This window comes from Mirounga angustirostris, unplaced genomic scaffold (genome assembly GCF_029215605.1).
Source record: "Mirounga angustirostris isolate CCGP_5_RB_7025 unplaced genomic scaffold, mMirAng1.0.hap1 SCAF_2, whole genome shotgun sequence".
In the NCBI taxonomy this organism is placed as follows: Eukaryota; Metazoa; Chordata; class Mammalia; order Carnivora; family Phocidae; genus Mirounga; species Mirounga angustirostris.
The window spans coordinates 49,673,777-49,692,616 of record NW_026991710.1 but is presented as its reverse complement, the minus strand read 5'-3'; the positions used below and the strand labels follow the sequence as shown (position 1 = coordinate 49,692,616).

Genomic DNA, 18,840 nt, shown 5'->3' with positions numbered 1-18,840 from the left:
GGATAAGGGTACAAATAAATGCATATTTTTTTCTTTTAATTTCTAGATGGTAGTGTTCCTTAATGGTTTTTACTTTGCACACCAAAACACTCAAGATCTTGCCTGTAGACACTGCAGAAACTATATGTGGCTCTACATAACGCTGATGATCAGAAAGGTGAGAAAAACAATGATTCTGGACCAGTCAAGTGACTATAAAAACAGGCTTTCCAATAAGGTTCCAGATGATCAAGCTAGATATTTGATGTGGCAGATCCAATGAAGCTGTGAGATATAAATAATGGGAGAAAGGAGAGTAAATTACCAGAGATCCCTCCCTGTCAAGTACCAGACTGGTAATTTAGATCAGGCAATGAGGTCTAGTCAGTGTCTGGTGCTTGAATTGGCTCAGGGCACTCCTACGTGAGGCTTACTCTGCAGGTTTTGGAATATTTTGCTAGCCAAATGAGACTTGCTGCCAGCTCCCCTCTGATTCTGCTTACACTTGCCCAAGGTTTCAGATCTCTAAAAGAGGCCATCTTCATCAGTTCATCTGGGGAGCTTACATCCCTAAAGAGTCTCAGCCAGTCACTTTAAGTCACCTTAGTATGACTTTTCACCAAATAAATTTGAACAATATTTATTGGGTTGGTCATTAAAAGATCATCTCCTGCAACCTGAGTATCTTAATGAGCTCTCCTGTCATTCAAGTCAGTGGGATAGTCTATAGACGAATGTGTATTGACCACTGGTATCGATAGAGAAGAAATCAGAGGCAGTTAGGTCCATGCCCATTATTAATTTATTATTGTAGTGAAACTTTGCAATTGCATTCTTTCACAGTACCAGAGCTTTTAAATTCTTTAGGGTATTAGGAATACACTCACTGTTATCTCCCACCTAACATCTTTCCCTTATTTCTTCTTGATGACATTTTTTCAGTTGTGCAAGACAAACATTCCAAAAAGCATGATTTCTTCAAGCTTATAACTCCAAAGAAGAAGTTAGTCTTCTGCCACATTGTTTCCAGGGCAAGTGGCACCATTCAACGCATTGAACACCAGAACTGAGTGAAAGACAACCAGGTCCATAATATGATACGGGGAGAACCTTCTTTTTGGTAGCTCCAGCCTTTTAGATGGTAAAAAACAATCCTACTATGGTGTTGGTAGTAAATGTAGATTCAATTTCATACCATCCAACACTATTATCAGTCCGTTAATATTCTCCTGCCTGTAACATTCACTTTCTTTCTAATCTGGCAGGTCCAATAGTTTTATTGATTAATAGTCTTTGAGAGTCTCCCCCCCCTACCAATAGTTGGCCTTACCACCACTCCAGGGCTAATATCATTAGATAGCAGTTGAGACATCTCTAAAGGGAACTTTTTTCATAAGTAATACTTTCAGACAGGAATCTTCACAAGAACAGCTTTGAAGCTCTAAGAATGATCTTGAAAATAGACATAGAGAAGTTCTGACTGTATGTTCTCAAGTTCAAAAAAAAAAAAAAAAAAAAGGACCAGAAGATTCTGAAGATGACAGTAGAGAACATTGGTTTTAAAAATCCTACAAAGTAGTAGTTCTTTGGCTCTCTTTTTATTTCCCTCAGCTTCCTTCTCATAAACCTCAGCTTCTCTTTTCTTTTCACTCTCTCTCCTATACATATCACCCTGTTGACTGTGCCAAGGTTGAATATATACTTGTTTATGCTGTCCAATGGAGAAGTCTTTTTAAATTGTGGTAAAGAACACATATGAAATTTACTCTTAACCAAATTTTAAATGTATAGTACAGCATTGTCCACTATATGCACATTGTTTTACAACAGATCTCTAGGGAGAAATCTTTTTTTCTTTTTTTTTCCTCAAAAGCATTGTCACTTTACCAAAATCAAACTAAAGTTCCTTAATAAAGGAAACTAAAAAATTGCACTATTATTTTGGACAGATGTGTGCATTAACATAGTGAAATTTTATACCATATGTGATTCACATTTGCCCTTTTTTTCCAAATTTGATAAATATAAACAAAATGTTTTGTATTCTAAAATCCCAAAAGGATATCAAATTATTTAAATGTGCTTGAAAAAGGGGCCAGTATTAGGAGAAGGAAATTTACAATAAAAGTGACATGAATGGGCCATTTATTTGTATGGCCACTAATTCCATAGGGCAACTGATCATAAATTGAGTGCCTGACATTCAGTAATAGATGATTATATCTGACATAATGAAGTTATAATGGAAGGTGTTCGCACACTGCTTGACTATTAAGTGCCCATTTATTGTCCCTGCACCAGGTGTGATACTGATAGGTTATACAAATCATCCAGAAGAAGTGTCAAAATAGGCTCCTTTGCTGATAAAGCACCACACATGTTTATTAATATAGCAGCTTGTCTTAGAACTGGCCCATCTGCTCATTTAAAACAAATCTTTTTCCTATAAATATTTCAAAATTAAGAGCATGACCACTCATAATAGTTTCAGAGTGGTAGGGATGGAAAGGGAAGAGGACAGAAAGGAAAATAGCTGGAGCTTTAATAAAATATTATGCTCTCCCTTTTACCTTAGGTACGTTTAACAGAAGAAGGGGCAGGGAGGGAGCTTTTAATGTGGCATTTGCTTTAGATCAGTGCTGCATGAGTGTAGACCACTGAAAATAGTCCAGGCTCCAGCTGCTGCTGGAGCCAGGTGGGAAATGGCAAATTTCACCAATGTTTTCCAAGTACACATTTCAATAAAGTGCAAAATGAAGTACTCAATTAAGAAATTCTCCAGAGCCGTAGTTCATATGCATTTAAACTCATCAGAAAGTATTTTAGCTGGGTAGATTTTATAAAGAAAAATAATACCACAAATTTTTCTTGGGGCGGGAGGTGATTTTACAGCTCTGAGGATTCGCTTCTAAACCCGTTTTCTCTAAGGTATCACCGTCACATTTTTATATAACAGAAAAAAAAAAAAAAACGGAAGCAAAATTTGAATGTTTACCTCCCGTTCTTCTTTTTTAACTTTAAGAAATCACAAGTAGAAGGCTAAGACATTTTCCATCTGGTATTCTGGGTTTTATTTGCTTGCTGAGCAGCCTGTATATACTGTGTTCTATCTTCAGGAATGGTTTTATCTAACCAACAAACAAGTACGCCCTGAAGGTGCCCCTCTCAAATGACCACACACATTTGAAATGAAGTACAATTGTTCAAAATAGTGAAACAAAGGAAAGGCATGGACCATTTGGTAACCACAGGTGGTTTTCACTCTATGGCCTTGGCTTCATTTATTCATTCATTAAAACCTAAATAAAGTCTGGCAGGCATGCCTTTCAGGTTCTAGGAAAGAACTTTATCAGACTCAGTATCACATAAATCCACTAGTCTTACTTTTCTAAATAAATTACATCTTGTGATAACTAACCACCTGGTGACCAAAGGGCCAATTCAATTACTTGTAAAAGGCTAAAGGTCTCAGATACCCTTGGAATTATTTTTTTACATCTCCCATAGACTGAAAGGAAACAATTTCCAATCGCATTTCATGTTACATGTATTTTCCAAAAATTAATAATAGGTGATCTTCAGTTCGAACATGAACTACCCTTGTCTTCCAGAACACTATCAATATCCACCCAAATTATCCAAATTAGAAATCCAATAATTATCTCTTACTCCTCTCTCATATCCAATCACCAAATCTTACTTTTTTTTTTTAAGAGTTTATTTATTTGAGAAAGAGAGAGCATAAGAGAGATAGATCATGAGCAGGGGCAGAAGGAGAGAGGGAAGCAGACACCCCACTGAGCAGGGAGCCCGACGCGGGACTTGATCTCAGGACCCCAGGATCATGACCAGAGCCAAAGGCAGACGCTTAACCACTTAACTGACTGAGCCACCCAGGTGCCCCAAGTCTTATGTTTTAACTACAATATCTATGAATCTATCATGTCTCTTTTATTCCCCTTGCTACTATCTTTTAGTTTGCACTTTCAAGGAACTTTTTTGAAATAACTTATTAATTCTCTCTGCTCCCAATCCATCCTAAGCATTTCAATCAACATTTCAATGCAAAATAGTTGCTTACTGCCTTCTATGCGTGAAGTCCTTTGTAGTTTCCCCCATGTCTATAGATAGTATACTTAGAATTGCTAGGCTTAGTCCACAGAGGTATTACAATCTGAGCCACAAGCCTTCTTGCCAGTTTCTTTCTCAGTTCATACCATATCAATGGTGGACAGACACTGAAGCCTTGGCCAGTTCCAGAGGCAATACAGACTAACCTCACCAACAGATGAACAGCCTCACAATCACCAGCCAAGAATCGCAAACAATGCCTATTTTAACAGAATCAATATTCTGTGTGTAGTTTGAGAATCTGATCCTTAAGGGCGAAGCAAATGTAGTCTTTTCATTGGTTATGTGTTAGGAAATGTTCTTCTTCCCTGTAGGCCCTGTAACCCCTGCCCTGGGCACTGAGTGGACTCCAGGCGTGTGTCCTCTCAGCTTCTGCTTCCAAAGGGCTCAGCACTTGCTCCCACAGCAGTCTAAATTTGTCTGTTTCCAAATCCGTCAGCTACTCCTGACTCAGAGATGAGAAGTCACACATTACCCAGAAGCTAGTAATGTGGAAAATGGAGGAGCTAGAAGGAAGAGAATCTTCAGAGAATTTAAATGGCAAGAGAGAATTCTGTAAATGAAATTTTAAGGAAAGGCCATACCTAGATGATTGGATTTACCTCTCTCTAAGCCATTCTTCACCTAGAGTCATCTTTTAAAAATCGAAATCAGATTATGTAGTATTCTGTGTAAAAACCCTTCAGGGGCTTTTAAAACCTTCACAGCTCTTAAAACCTTAACTCCTTTCAGGGCTTACTAGGCTGGCAAAGACTCTTTGCTTGACCAAACTTTAATTAGGCTCCTGAACCTTCTCTTAGGACCATCTCTACACTTGTGTAAAATCCAGGTACAGCAAAGAAAACTACCTATTAAATCATTTTAGCCATAACCCACCATGCTCCATATCTGATCACACTCTGTATCTGATCAGGTTTCTCATCCTCTACCACCCCCTCGGTGATGTCTGATCACTCTGGCTTGTCTTCTGCAAAAATCCCATCAAGTTGTTTCCAGAATCCCCCTGACATTTCCTCTTAGTAACTTTCCATCCAGTGACCTCCCACCCTGTTCCTTGGCTATACATTCCCACTTGTCCATGCTATGCTTGGAGTTGATGCCCATTCTATACTGCTCTTTTTCTTTTTTCTTTTTTTTTAAGGATTTTATTTATTTATTTAACAGAGAGAGAGACAGTGAGAGAGGGAACACAAGCAGGGGGAGTGGGAGAATGAGAAGCAGGCTTCCCGCTGAGCAGGGAGCCCGATGCGGGGCTCGATCCCAGGACCCTGGGATCATGACCTGAGCCGAAGGCAGACGCTTAACGACTGAGCCACCCAAGCACCCCTATACTGCTCTTTTTCCCTATTGCAATAGTCCTGGGGGAAAAATATCTGTTTTTATTGCTCTAATACTTGTCCATCTGTTTTTTCCTTAGGAAAAAAAAAAAAAAAAAAAAAAGGCTGCCTGATCTGGGTCCTAAATAAGTACTCTGCCTATATCCTTAGTTCCCTATCTCACTTTGTTCCAGAAATCATGTCCATTTATGTGGTTTTTAAAATCATTTTATCATTTTATTGTATTTTATTTTATTCATCATGGTAAGTGTATCTTTCCTCCCCATCCTTTTTTTTTTTTTTAAAGATTTTTTTATTTGACAGAGAGAGAGACAGCGAGAGAGGGAACACAAGCTGGGGGAGTGGGAGAGGGAGAAGCAGGCTCTCCTCTGAGCAGGGAGCTCGACGTGGGGCTTGATCCCAGGACCCTGGGATCATGACCTGAGCCGAAGGCAGACGCCCAACGACTGAGCCACCCAGGCGCCCCTCCTCCCCATCCCTTATTTCACCCATCCCCCCCACCCACCTCCCCTTTGGTAACTATCATTCTGTTTTCTATACTTAACAGTCTGTTTCTTGGGGCACCTAGGTGGCTCAGTCAGTTAAGAGGTTGCCTTCAGGGCGCCTGGGTGGCTCAGTCGTTGGGCGTCTGCCTTCGGCTCAGGTCATGGTCCCAGGGTCCTGGGATCGAGCCCCGCATCGGGCTCCCTGCTCAGTGGGAAGCCTGCTTCTCCCTCTCCCACTCCCCCTGCTTGTGTTCCTGCTCTCGCTATCTCTCTCTGTCAAATAAGTAAATAAAATCTTAAAAAAAAAAAAAAAGAGGTTGCCTTCAGCTCAGGTCATGATCTTCAGATCCTGGGACGGAGCCCCACAATGGGCTTCCTGCTCAGCAAGGAGTCTGCTTCTCTCTCTCTCTCTCTCCTTCTGCCCCTCCCCATCACTCATTCTCTTTCTCTCTCTCAAATAAATAAAATCTAAAAAAAAAAAAAAAGGAGTCTGTTTCTTGGTTTGTCTCTCTCTCTTTTTTCTCCTTTGCTCACTTGTTTTGTTTCTTAAATTCCACAAAGAGTGAGATCATATGGTATTTCTCTTTTTCTGACTTATTTCCTTAGCATTATACTCTAGCTCTATCCATGTTACTGCAAATGGTAAGATTTTATTCTTTTTTTATGGCTGAATAATAGTCCATTATATAGATATTACATATATACTCCCACCAACAGTGCAAGAAGGTTCCTTTTTCTCCATATCCGTGCCAAGACTTGTTTCTTGTGTTTTTGATTTTAGTCAATCTGACAAGTGTGAGGTGATATCTCATTGTAGTTTTGATTTGCATTTCCCTGTGTTAAGTGATGTTGGGCATTTTTTCATATACCTCTTGGATATCTGTATGTCTTCTTTGGAGAAATGTCTATTCATGTCTTCTGCCCATTGTTAAACTGAATTATTTGAACATAAAGAGGAACTAAATAAACAAAATCTCCAATGAAAGAAGAGAAATAACAACCAACATCACAGAAATAGAAACAATTGTAACAGAATACTATGAAAATCTACATGCCAACAAATTGCACAACATAGAAGAAATGGTTAAATTCCTAGAAACATAACCTATCAAAATGAAAGCAGGAAGAACAGAAAATATGAACAGACTGATTAGTGAAATTGAATCAGTAATCAAAAAACTCCCAAAAAACAAAAGTCTAGGACCAGATGGATTCACAGGCGAATTCTACCGAACATTTGAAGAAGAGTTAAAGATTTTATTTATTTATTTATTTATTTATTTATTTATTTATTTATTTATTTATTTGAGAGAGCATGAGCAGAGCAGGAAGGAGCAGAGCGAGAGGGAGAATAGGGCTCCCTGTGAGCAGGGAGCCAATGTAGGGCTCAATCCCAGGACCCAGAGATCATGACCTGAGCCTAAGACAGATGCTTAACTGGCTGAGCCACCCTTTTTTTTAAGAATTTTGTTTTTTTTATTTAAAGAAGAGTTAATACTTTTTCTCCTCAAAATATTCCAAAAAAATACAAGAGGAAGGAAAACTTCCAAATTCATTCTATGAGGCCAACATCACCCTGACACAAAAAGATAAAGACCCTACAAAAAAAGAGAACTATAGGCCAATATTTCTCATGAACATAGACACAAAAATCCTCAACAAAATATTAGCAAACCGAATCCAACAATACACACAAAAAAATGGAACACCATGATCAAGTGGAATTTATTCCCAGGATGCAAAGGTGGTTTAATATTCACAAAACAATCAACATGATTATGTCACATCAGTAAGAAAAAGGGCAAAAACCATATGATCATTCCAATAGATGTAGAAAAAACATTTGACAAAGTACAACATCCATTCATGATAAAAACCCTTGCAAAGTAGGTCTAGAGGGAACGTACCTCAACATAATAATAGCCTTATATGAAAAACCCACAGCCAACATCATAGTCAACGGTAAAAAAAAATTGAGAGCTTTTCCCCTAATACCAGGAACAAGAATGTCTACTCTCACTATGTTTATTCAACATAGTACCAAAAGGCCTAGCCACAGCAATTAGATAACATAAAGAAATAAAAAGCATCCAAATTAATAAGGAAGAAGTCAAACTCACTATTTGCAGATGACGTAATAATATACATAGAAAATCCTGAGACTCCACCAAAAAACTACTAGAACTGATAAATGAATTCAGTAAAGTCATGGGATATAAAATCTATGTACAGAAATCTGTTGCACCCCTATACACTAACAGTGAAGCAGCAGAAATTGAAATTAAGAAAACAATCCCGGTGGTGTCTGGGTGGCTCAGTGGGTTAAGCATCCAACTCTTGCTTTCAGCTCAGGTTGTGATCTCAGGGTTGTGAGATCGAGCCCCACATCAGGCTCCATGATCTGCACGGTGTCTGCTCAGGATTCTCTCTCCCTCTCCCTCTGCCCCTCCCCCATCTCAAAATAAATAAATAAATCTTAAAAAAAAAAGAAAGAAAAGAAAACAATCTCATTTACAATTGTACCAAATCAATAAAATATCTAGGACTGAACTTAACTAAAGATGTAAAGGACCTGTATTCTGAAAACTATAAAACATTGATGAAAAAATTTCAAGGCAATGCAAAGAAATGGAAAGACATTCTATGCTCATGGGATAGAAGAACAAATATCGTTAAAATGTATATACTACCCAAAGCAATTTACAGATTTATTGCAATCCTTATCACAATACCAAAAGCATTTTTCACAGAACTAGAACAAATAATCCTAAAATTTGTATGGAACCACAGAAGACCGTGAATAGCCAAAGCCATCTTGAAAAAGAAAAACAAAACTGGAGGTATCACAATTCCAGATATTCAGTTATATTACAAGGTGATAGTAATTAAAACAACATGGTACTGACATAAAAACAGACACATAGATCAATGAAGTAGAACAGAAAACCCAGAAATAAACCTACAAGTATATGGTCAATTAATCTTTGACAAAGGAGGAATGAATGTACAATGGGAAAAAGGTAGTCTCTTCCACAAATGATGTTGGGAAAACTGGACAGCCACATGTAAAACAATGAAACTGGACCACTTTCTTTCACCATACACAAAAATAAACTCAAAATGGATTAAAGACCTAAATGTGAAACCTGATACCATACAAATCCTTGAAGAGAGCACAGACAGTAATCTTTTTGACATAGCCTGTAGCAACATTTTTCTAGATAGGTCTCCTGAGGCAAAGGAAATAAAAATAAAAATAAATTATTGGAATTACATCAAAATAAAAAGTTTCTGCACAGTGAAAGAAACAGTCAACAAAACTAAAAGGCAACCTGCTGAATGGGAGAAGATATTTTCAAATGACATATCTCATAAAGGGTTAGTATCCGAAATATATAAAGAATAGATACAACTCAAGACACAACTCACCTTCGTTCTTCACAGTTCAACTCAATAGTCACCTCCCTAGAGTTGTTTTTCTTTTCTTTATTTTTATTTTTATTTATTTATTTGAGAGGGGGAGAGAGAAAGAGATAGCGAGAGAGAGCATGAGCAAGGAAAAGAGGGAGAACAGGTTCCCTGCAAGCAGGAAGCCCAACATGGGGCTCCATCCCAGGACCCTGTGATCATTTACTGAGCCAAAGGCAGATGTTTAACCGACTGAGACACCCAGGCTCCCCTAGAGTGTTTTTTCTTGACCATCCACCTTATATATCTCCTTTATACCTCTAACCATAACCCAATTCATAATCTTATTTATGTCATATATAATTGATCTGTTGTTCACTTCCTCCAATACAAGGTAAAGCCCCTGAGGACAAACATCTTTCCTCTCCTGTGCATCACTGCAGGCCAGTCCCCTATAAAGTGCATGGCAAATAGTTGGCATTCAGTATAGTACCATCACAGCAAAACTGACTTGAATTAAATTCAACTACATACATTCATAAAGCATTTAGGAAACAATTTGACTTGGCATTTTAATCAATGAGCACATGGCCCAGAGAGAAAGGATGACAGGGACAGTGTTTCTTCAGTTCTATGTTTCCCCACACGGTTCATCAAATAGGTATCACCACAGCCAAAAGAGGTTTTAGGTGTCTCTATATTCACATTTTCTGATATTGAGGAATAACTCACTGTTGGATATATTGTATTTTGTGGATAATTTAGAGGATTTCTGAAGGCACGCTTTGTTTTTGTTTTTGTTTTTTGACCTCACTAACTTCAGAATCTAACCCATGTGTAAGATGCAATCACATAGAAAATACTTGTTCAACACTGACTGAAAGTTAGTCTTTCAGAAGACCACAGAAAAAAGAGCTGATCTATAGTTTTATGTTTGATACATGTTTGAAATTAAATGCATAGACATTCACAGAAAAAAAAAAAAAAACCTGGTTGTTTAAAACTGTATTATAATTAAGCCGGTAGGAAATTAGGAGTATAAGAACATTGTAAACTCTCTGAGGACTTATTTTCTTGATCTTACCATGTATGAGCTACACTGAGTTTTAAACTGGAGCAAAAAAGATTGCTGCTAAATTATACTAAGCAATATTTACACAGCATTTTATAAGGTATAAAGCACTTTCATATATAGTATCATATTTGGTATTTGATCCTTAAGCAAATTTGGGAAACAGGTTGTTGTTGTGGAGATGAGATTTTTCCATGATCATATAGTTAGCCACCTGGGGTGGGGTTAGCAGATTACATGCCAGCATTAGCATTTAAACTAATTTAAACATGTGACTCCATCTAGGAGAATGTGATGCCAAACTTAACAGGAGCACCTGCTCCAGTGAGGGAAACTGTTTTTGTTTTTTGGTTTTTTTTTTGCTGGACTCTTAAGAACTGGAAGTTATTGCTAGACCCAGAGATACACGAACAAAGAGAAAAGTGCTTCTTAGTACACATCAAGGGAGCTAAGTGCCTCTTAGTGTGAAGGTAATACTGTTTGGGATGTTATAGGGTGAATAACTGCCGAAATCAACACTTCCCATAGAGAAGAATATGATTTTTAGCAGCTGGGGAAACAAGATCCTCATTCACCAAGTAGTGATATGTAAGTGAATGTTATGTAACAGTCCCAACGCTTACTGTCCTTCCTGTCAAGGTATATAAATGTATTTTAAGAGAAAAGAGATCTTTATCTAATCTTAGGCAATTGACTCTAAGAGTAAAAGATATTTTAAAATTTAAGGATTTAACATATATGGATTTTACCATGCTGTCTTTTAAATCTATTGCCAAGTAAGAATCATTAAAGAAGATACTCCTGAGGGCATGAGTGTGTGCATGAGTGCATATGTGTGTGAGTACACCAAAGAATCGGAACTTTGCAACTGTGAGTGTTCAATAGGCAGGGACAAGGGTGATTATTCCATTTGGAAGTCAAAACCTCCTCCACCCCAGGCTTTGGTAGTAGCTGTCAACACAACTATCAGCTAGCTGTCTCCTCCAGGCAATAAGATAATTAATTTTTAGTATACTGGTATAAAATTATTTTCTGGTGATTACACAAATAATAACCATTTGTGGGAGAGGATATTGAAAACTACAAAAATAGGGTAATTTATCACAATGCCTGACTTCTTTTTTTTATGGTATGATTTTCAATACTTCTTTTGAGAGAAACAGTAAGATATTTTATGAAAAGAGTAAAAAGTAACAGTGTAACAGTACAACAAAGATATTCTATTTCACGGAAGAAGACATATGGATGGATGTCACATGGATACACAAAAAACTTATTGGTCACTGGGTACTAAATAGTAAAGTATTCACACTACTTGTGCCCTATTGTTTTCTTAAGATGACTAATAGAGATGGTGAGGAATTTTCTTTAAAATACTGTACTACGGATAGTTAGATCTTCCGATCCCTTGTTGATAATATGTTTCATTACTAATTACTTGCTATATAGTATGTTGTTTTAGAAATTAAATCACGATTCCTATTGTATAAATGAAAAACTGACAAGAGTAGAATCTTTATAGATGCCTGGGTTTGACTCCTGGGTTCAATGTGTAATACTTAACCTGACCTTTATGAAGTTAAAGAATCTCTCGGGGCGCCTGGGTGGCTCAGTTGGTTAGGCGACTGCCTTCAGCTCAGGTCATGATCCTGGAGTCCCGGGATCGAGTCCCGCATTGGGCTCCCTGCTCGGCGGGGAGCCTGCTTCTCCCTCTGACCCTCCCCCCTCTCATGTACTCTCTCTCTCTCTCATTCTCACTCTCTCAAATAAATAAATAAATAAATAAATAAATCTTTAAAAAAAAGAAAAAAAAGAATCTCTCAATGGCTCAAATTTTTTATTCACAAAATTACAATAATAATACTACCTCCTTCATGGGATTCAGGAAATTAATGAAATTAGTAATCCATATCATGAGCTTTGAAGAGAGCCAGGAACAAATGTTAATTGTAAATATTAAGTGTTCATACCATGTCCACTCAAAAAGTATGTATCTATTGGAATATTCAGAAGAATATTATGATTGATTTTCTATGGTAATTGGGAGAGAGGGAGTCATGTGGGTAATTTTCAGTTTGAATGTATGATTTAAAGATAAATGTTAACTATTATATTATTATTACTATCATTATTATTACTAACTAGCAATAGCTTGCTATAAAAAGTTGTGACATTCAAAAAATGCTAACTGTTTTAGCAGCTACACTTCCATCTTTCCAAATGAAAATAAAAGCCAAGAAAAACAAACAGTAGTCAGTCCTGGAACTTAAAGGCACAATCTTAGGAGAGCTGGGCCAGTGAGCAATCTTTGGAGGGCAGAGGGTGCTGGGGATGGGGGTTGGGTGGGGAGGTATGAAGTTCAAAGAACTGAACCCTGGTCATAGCTGCTTAGACCCATCCTAGTTCCAGAGACTTTCCCTTGCCTTGAGCAACAGGCTCCACGGAGGAAATGTCATTCAAGTCAAGGATCATTATCACTGGATCTACCATCAGCTACACTGAACCTGAAAGAGGTTGTTCAGATGACAACAGTATCAAGCCTCTATTTAATGTCCTCTAAGTACTAAGAATATCATTCTATGAGCCAATGTAAAAGTAGAATTCAAAAAAACTCGGTCTCCCTTTTCTTTCAGGCTCATGAGGGACTATCAGGACTAGATGACCAAGAACCTACTATAAAAACCTACCAGATCAGGCTACTTTCTGGAATAATTATTCTCAACATATGAATTATATACCACAAGGGGCCTGTAGGATTGTGCTAAATTATTTCAAATGATAAATGCTGGCTTTTAAACAATGACTTATATTTGTAAAGTATGTTATAATTTATAAAACCTTCATACTTATTTCTAATAATACTGAATAAAAAGTATATTTTACCATTAAGTTTAGGATTTAACTCCAATTAAATCCAACCTAATTTCAAGTATTACTATACAGTAGTATGCCTAATGCTAGAAATACAATGATGATGACCAGTAAGTCTGAATGAAAAAGTGATAGGATCCTTGTAAAATGAAATGAGACAATGCATATAAAATACTTTTTCCTGTGTCTGATACAAGATACATACTTAATAAATGGGAATGATATTTACCATTAATATTAACAAGCTTTATCTTGTAGGTGTTCACAGTGTACTTTAAACACAGTAAAAAAATGTTTGACATTTATAAGTGTAGAAAAAGTGTGTTTATTTAACATGGTCAAAGTAATCTGTTATATGCAAGTTTCATTTTTATTCCTTTGGGTTAAGGGTGGATAAAACTAGGAAATTATGTTCTACCATATAATGTCTGCACACAAGAGAAGTTAGAAAAATACCACCATAGAATACTAAAAAACAGGCCTGGAGACTCCTCAATAAGAATGCCAGATGTCTTGTTCTTATTTTATCTTAATCAATTTCAAATGTTTTTACATTCCACTAGATAGTATGATGTGCTAATGTCTCTAATTTGTGATGCTAAATCTTTGGCTATAGCCTATTTTTAATATAGATGCACCAGGCAGGACCATCTGTTTATTTTGAACTTTAAAAAATATTTTCAATGTGGATTTGCCGAATGTAATTCAATTTGCACATAAAACTTAATGCTTGGCATTATTCTAGTTCATTGATTATGTGCCAATTGAAGCATATTTATATTACTCAGTTTATTATAGCAAAAAAAAAAAAGACCTAAAAAATAAATGTAATTTTTCGGGCGCCTGGGTGGCTCAGTTGGTTAAGCGACTGCCTTTGGCTCAGGTCATGATCCTGGAGTCCTGGGATCGAGTCCCACATCGGGCTCCCTGCTCGGCAGGGGGTCTGCTTCTCCCTCTGACCCTCCCCCCTCTCATGTGCTCTCTCTCAAATAAATAAATAAAATCTTTAAAAAAAATAAATAAATAAATAAATGTAATTTTTCAAATGTGCCCAAATATTTTAGTTTTTTTTTTCAGAGTATTTGTAACGGTCAACAAATTAGCAAATGCATAAATTAGTATTTAGCATTAGACTTCTAATTAAATATAAGATCTTACCTAAAGGAAAATTATACAAAATAAATACAAACTGTTTTCACCAGCATTACTACTAGTGGTTTACTACATTGGAAGGTGGAGAGTATTGGTAACTGTCAAACTGTTTATACAGGAGAACATTATAAATATCATTTTTAGTAATATAAATGGAGGACATTCTTCAGAAGAGAACTTTTTTTTTTCCCCTGGGTTATTGACAGGAATTTATCTAACTTGAATTGCTAGTGATGTTACGAAGGATTCCTAGGTTGGGTTCTATAATTGCTAAGGCTGTCACAAAATTGTACAGGAAAACAATGAAGCAACACAACATCAATAACAAAACAATACAGTCTCAACTCAAGGGCATGCCTCAATTGATATATTTGAGTCTCAAATAATATATACTTCTTCTTAGGATTCTGATTCAACTTCCAACATAAACTCCCACCCAACCACCTTCTTTTTGTCAGTCTGCTTGTAAAGTAAACATAACTCTGGGGTAAGGGGTTTTGCATTTGAGTAGTTAGGAGGAAAATAAAGGTCAGGAATAAAGAATAGTTGTTGAGGACACATGACCTTCAGAACTACGACTCTTAATGAATCCTGCTAAGAACTCCAATGTGCTTATTTACAAATCTGCTACAAAACTACCAAAGTAGTTTTTAATTTCCAATTATAATATAAAAAATGGGGAAATATGTCTCAAAAGCATGTAGAACATATTTGCATAAAAATATATAATCAATCCCATTAAGTTAACTAGAAAATTATAACAAACTTGTTTTAATAATGAAAGGTTTAAAAATAATAGTGCTTCTAGATGAAGCTTTTTTAAAGTCCTGATTAATGAGACATATGGCAAGAAAAATTACTATAATGGTGAATGCTGATTCAGGATCTTATTTCTATTAAGTAGTTTATAGTGAGGGCTGTGACGATTTTTCTATTTATAGTGGCAGGTCTGGTTAATTACCTTGTAATGTATTGTGACATTAATGCACTAGTAAACTATTGGAATTTACACCCCATTCAGTAATAAAATCTGTAAATTGAAGAATGCATATAAAGCTATCACAGGCATAAATTATGTAACCAAATGCTATGTATGATCACATTAGATTTAAAGAATAGAATCTCTCAAATTTACTCATCAGTGGCTAAGTTCTACAGAATTTATAAACTGCTGCTACTTTGAAATGCAGATCACAATATTTTATTCAAGGCTATTTGGTAACCTGCTACTACATTTTCCATATGGTTATTAAGATCATGTTGGTCAGAATTAAAATGCACAATACTAAAGAAGAAACATATTATAATAAACAAATGAATCAATGTCATATTTTTTCTTAAAAAAATGAAAGAAAAGTGAAAAGTCAAGACAATTGAAAGGAGGGAAAATAGTGGCATGTGGATTAATATCATAATGATTCATTGGTGATATAGAACTTGAGGGCGCAAAAAAAAAGAAAACGTGATAAAAAATGTAATTTTTTGAGATATGCTTACTTAATTATTTTTCAGAATAGAGTTTTACAACACAATTCCAAAGTTACCAATAATTAGTTCATTATCTCAAATACTCAAAGCACAATCACTATATATATATATATATATATGTATGTGTGTATAAAAGTACCAACTAATCCAAAATATTTCAGATGAGAACAGAATAAAATGGCAAAATATTTGAAGCAATATGATATGTTACCGTATGTTAAATAGTTAATATTTTCTATCAATAAGTTCCCTGTGCTAATATTGGTAAGTATATTGATAACATTTTAAACATTGTTGTTTTGTATTGTTACTTTGATGAATGTCAGAAAATTAAATATGATATTCCTATAAAAATACAGGTCCATAAAATACATAAGGAATTAATACGTGAAGCAATAATTCCTAAAACATTAACATGCATGTAGACTAGTAGAAATTGGTACAGAAAGGGAAAGTAAGAGAATATATGTAGAGAGAGAATATAGAGAGACAGTAATATCTAGATAAATGTTTCATATTCTCAATTATATATTCATATAATTATGTATATAATTATAGTAGAAAAATAGAAAAAGGAAAGCTAAAATGGTTAGCTAATGTTAATTTTTAGGGAGTTCAAAGGATGTTGTTCTATATCTCACAAAAAAAATAGTTATTGGAGCTAGAATTCCATTTTATTTAAAGAACCTGATGTATTACTTTACAATTCATATAAAAACCTATAACATACATGAGAAATTCTTTTTTTTAAAAAAGATTTTATTTATTTATTTGAGACAGAGAGAATGAGAGAGAGAGAGCACATGAGAGGGGGGAGGGTCAGAGGGAGAAGCAGACTCCCCGCCGAGCGGGGAGCCTGATGCGGGACTCGATCCCAGGTCTCCAGGATCATGACCTGAGCCGAAGGCAGTTGCTCAACCAACTGAGCCACCCAGGCGCCCCATGAGAAATTCTATTTATAGATATAGATATAGACATATGTAGAGTTCATCTGCATATAAGTATCAACAGCCGTATTCCGTATAATTAAAAACAGCAAATGAAGATGAGGGGTGACAGCTGAAAGTTGAAAGGAAATACTCTGTGGTTCCAGAGTAATGCTATTATTATGCCAACTCTATCTCATTTCCAATATTTGTTTTTAAATGAATTTTAGATAGTTTTAATAAAAAAAAGCAAAAGATTTTTTTCAATGTGATGATAATTTATACAAACCTCTTTTTTTACCTTTTTAACTGTTCTCTGAATGTTGCAGAATTGTGGCACATGGGCTAGTAACTCTAACTGCAATTGCGTTAATCACAGAGCAGTTTAGGAAGAGCTCTGGGTCGATGTATATAGAGGAATGCTATGAAAACTAGAAGTTATCAAGACAATCATTCTAAGGTAGAGAGGACCATTTGAGGCCGATATCAAGCAGAGATGACTGCTGGATTCTAGTAATTGATTCTTTACCAGATCAATACCATCACTATTTTGACCAAGATTGTGCCATTGTAAAGTGGAGCTTTTAATAATGCCTACCTACCTTCTAACTCTTTAGGGTCTAGTTTATGTCACATATTTGCCAGGAACTTGGCACTTATTATTTTACTTAATTATCCTAATAAACTTGCTGGGGTGATGTTATTATCCTTGATTTACAGACGACAGAAAGAAGCTGCCTAAGGTCATTCAGGTCTGCCTGGCTTCAAAGTCCAATTTTCTTCCCTATGCTACAGCAGTGAGCCCAAAAGTACATAGGGATAGCACATTATATCTGGCCTACCAGATGCCAGATTCTATTCTGTATTATCCCTAATCTTCACAAAGACACTGTGAAGTTCTTATATCTGATCTTCCATGTACTAGTTGAGGAAACCAATGATAAAATAGGTCTGGAACTCCCAAGTTTAAGTTAATTGGCTTTAAATTTCTTTATTTTATCAGTCAATTTTTGTCTCACTTCATTTTACCCTTTTCTGCCTTGCTATGGTAGTTTGAAATGACCCAATTCCCCTCTTATCTGTATCCACGGTCCTTTGGATTTTGGTTCCTCAATCAAGCAATAAGAGTCATTTTCTCCCTTTTTAAGTCTGGGATTGGCTATGTGACTTGCTTTGGCCAATGAGACACAGCAAACAGAACACAAGCAGAGTCTTGAAAAATATTTGAGCTTTAGGACTTGTCTACCTATTGTTGGGAATCCTGTCACAATAGGAATGAGCCTGTGCGAGACTGCTGGATGATGAGAGCCATGTGACCATCATCCCAGATGACATTAAGGTGACTACCAAGAATTGACTGAGTTTCCTTCCATGCAAAACCAACCAGCTTGCTACCTACTAAACATCTAACTTCAGCCAAGTCAGCTTTGAACATTATAATACATTTTGAAAATAATAAGTATTTCTTTAAAAGTGAAAAGACAAATTCTGTCGATTATGGGAAAATAAATGTTACTTTTAATTTTTATTTTGTATGACTATTTTAAAAAATCTTTAAACAGATGGCATCAATTTAAATCATAATTTTAATTTATATATTTTTAAAACTAATATTAACACTAAAACGACTTTAAAAAGAAAATATAAAATATAAAATATCACTTTGAAAGGAAATAAATCTGTCAATATGACTTTGTTTAAAGTATATTAATTTATTTTAAAAAAAGGATAGTAGAAGAAGAAAATTCCAATAAAATGTAATGGTTATCTGGTAATCTCTGAATCTAAGTTGGTTTTCAAATAGTCCTCCTGTAGTTGAATCACTACGTATCCTTATTTCTTATTTTGTTTTACAAATATTTCTCAGAACAGTATTTCATATTTTAGTTTATAAATAAAATTTCTTCTTTCTGTTATCAGATTCCTTGTACATTATAACCCCCTCCCCACTTTTTAAATAGGCACTGCATTGTAAAATACGTATTTACAAC

General features: G+C 35.8%; 1 protein-coding gene across 1 annotated transcript in view; it reads right to left on the bottom strand.

The window, feature by feature from the left end:
* ADGRL3 (adhesion G protein-coupled receptor L3) overlaps positions 1–18,840 on the bottom strand; it is an 819,557-nt gene that overhangs the window by 218,004 nt on the left and 582,713 nt on the right. The window lies entirely within an intron of this gene.